This window comes from Trachypithecus francoisi, unplaced genomic scaffold, assembly GCF_009764315.1.
Source record: "Trachypithecus francoisi isolate TF-2019V2 unplaced genomic scaffold, Tfra_2.0 Lachesis_group10, whole genome shotgun sequence".
NCBI classification, from domain to species: domain Eukaryota; kingdom Metazoa; phylum Chordata; class Mammalia; order Primates; family Cercopithecidae; genus Trachypithecus; species Trachypithecus francoisi.
Window position 1 is genome coordinate 114,830,798 of NW_022681455.1, and position 2,725 is coordinate 114,833,522.

A 2,725-nucleotide genomic window follows, 5' to 3' on the forward strand; every position below is an offset into this window, starting at 1 on the left:
CACAAGTAGGGTGAGATGGGGAAGCAGGGCCAGGTCACTCACTGTCCACTCCGTGTCTGTGCCACCCTCGTAGCCATCTGCTTCTGGACCAGCCCCCTTGCTCCGGGGCTTCTGCGGGGGCTCAGAGCTGCATGAGGAGCCCTTGCTACCAGGACTCCCGTTTTTTCCACTGTCCTTTGGGGCTGTGCAGAGAAAGTCATCAGTCAATGGCTGGGTTTGGAGGCCCCAGCTGACCCCAGAGAGGCCACTTAATGCCCAGCAATGACCTAGGGCCTCTAAGACTCAAGAGAGCAAGAAACAGATGGGCAGGGACGTGTGGCTCTGTCTCCAGGTGGTTGCTGAGTGGGTGGGGGTGACCCAGAAGCCACAGGAGTACTTGAGCCTCAAGAACAGCCCAGGAATGGGGAGTGTACTCCAGGGAGGGAGACCTGAAAACAGGCAAAGGCATAGGCAGGGCCCCAGGCACCGGGCATCTTCAGGAGTGCGGAAAGCTGGGCTCCCCCAGAGTGTGGGGATCAGACCTGCGGGTGGGACCTGCTGGCGGTCCATGCGTTCCAGGGTCTGCAGCAGACTGTCCACCTGGTCTTTGATCTGCCACAGCTCCCCCTGGATGTCATGCAGTTCCTCGGTGCGGACTGCGGGGAGAGGGGCAGGATTGGTGCTCAGGCTGGGCTCCGGGGCCTGCCGTGACAGCTGGTGCGGCCACCCAACTGCTCCCTAGCACTGCAGGTGTGACTGTGGCCCCTACTCACACTTTTTCTGCCCAGAGGGCAGGTGGCTGTTCCCAGAGACCCGTTGGGGACTGAAGCTGCTTCTGACCCCCATGCCCATGTGGGCCCTCCGGATCTTGACAGGCCTGTGGTTGATAAGTGGGGGCATCCGGATCCTCTGGTATTCATAGACCCTGGGGACAGGACAGAGAGGGGGACAGGACAGAGAGGGAGTCAGGCCAGCCAGCCCCACCTGCCCACCTGTAGGAAACATGGTCTCTACAGTTTGCAGCTACTACTGCTGCTGTGAAGGACACAAATGGAAGGGGTCACGGTACACGACCAGGGGCTCTGCCTAGTGCCCGGTTGAACTTGGAAAACTGAAGGTCACAGCTCTTGCTAGGAATGCCAGCCTTCCTCCGTGGAAGAGCCCCTAGAGACTTGCCCAGGGTCACTTTGGGAGACCACAGCAAACCAGCTGCTCTGATAAGGGGTGCCTCCAGGTGGCAGTGGGGACACAATCACCCACAGGCTTCTGGCAGCCAGAGCCTCCCCCCGCCTCCCCAAGGCTGCTCTGTGAAACTCGGCACTGTTGATCTGTGGATGCCCGAGACTTTGGCAAAAGATGAGAGGGAAGAGGTGTGTCAGAGCCAAAGCCCTGGCAGGGCATGGGAGAGCTTTCAATCCTTGCCTGAGAATCACCAGGGACCAGCAGGCAGGGCTAGGGGCAGGGCAGTGGCCAGGTCACCTGGGCCTTTGCTCCAGGCCCTGGGAGACAGGATGGGTCCCAACGGCCCAGGCTCGCTCACAAAACTGGGGCTCCCCACCTATCACACACCAAGCACCCCAGGAAACCTGTGCCAGGAGGGGGTCAGGGAGCATGCAAAGAGACAGCTGGGTCCCAGCCTGGGCAGGAAGCTCTGGGGACCCTGCAGAAGGAGCTTCAGGTCCTTCCTGTGCCTGGGGAGGGCTCTGAGCTGGGGGAAAGGGAAGGGACGCGTGGTGATGCGTGGGGGTGGTAAAAAGTTCTCAAACAACTTTCCAGTCCTGTCGCCCTTGCCCCCAAGCTCAGGGCCAGCACACAAGGGGCGGAATGGAGGACATCCTGGGCACCTGTCCCATCCCCTCCATCTCCGGCCACCCCCTACTCCCACCCCTGCTTTCTGGCTCAGGAGGTCTGGGTAGGCGGCCTGGGAAGCTTCCAATTCCGGTAGGAGGAGAGAGAGGAGAGGGAGGATAGGCAGGTCTGGCCGCAGGGTAGATGGACAAGGACCCCTGAGGGCCAGGAAGGACCGAGCGGCGAGAGCTGGGGCCAAGACGGCATTGGAGGTGAAGGCCTCCGAGGAGCAGGACCACCCTGGAAAGTGTCCTTGACCAAGCCTGGCAGCCCCCTCCCCACGGCTAAACAGACCAGACTGGGCAGGCAGGGCCAGGCCTGTGACCACCTGGGCCGTGGTGACAAGTTCATGTTTATTGAGGCATTGGTGGTTCAGTGGTAGAATTCTCGCCTGCCACGCGGGAGGCCCGGGTTCAATTGCCGGTCAATGCATGGGGGAACTCTTTTTTTTTTTTTTTTTTTTTTTTTGAGACGGAGTCTCGCTCTGTCACCCAGGCTGGAATGCAGTGGCTGGATCTCAGCTCACTGCAAACTCTGCTTCCCAGGTTCACGCCATTCTCCTGCCTCAGCCTCCCAAGTAGCTAGGACTATGGGGCCCGCCACCTTGTCCGGCTTTTTTTTTTTTTTTTTTTTGTATTTTTTAGTAGAGACGGGGTTTCACTGTGTTAGCCAGGATGGTCTCGATCTCCTGACCTCGTGATCCGCCCGTCTTGGCCTCCCAAAGTGCTGGGATTACAAGCTTGAGCCACCGCGCCCGGCTTTTTTTTTTTTTTTTTGAGATGGAGTCTTACTCATCGCCCAGACTGGAGTGCAGTGGCACGATCTCGGCTCACTGCAAGCTCCGCCTCCCGGGTTCACGCCATTCTCCTGTCTCAGCCTCCCGAGTAGCTGGGACTAG

At 59.6% G+C, this 2,725-nt stretch overlaps 1 non-coding gene across 1 annotated transcript; it reads left to right on the forward strand.

The window, feature by feature from the left end:
• Positions 1 to 2,188: 2,188 nt before the first annotated feature.
• TRNAG-GCC lies at positions 2,189 to 2,259 on the forward strand. The gene has a single exon. It is a non-coding gene; the product is annotated as a tRNA-Gly (tRNA).
• Positions 2,260 to 2,725: the final 466 nt, after the last annotated feature.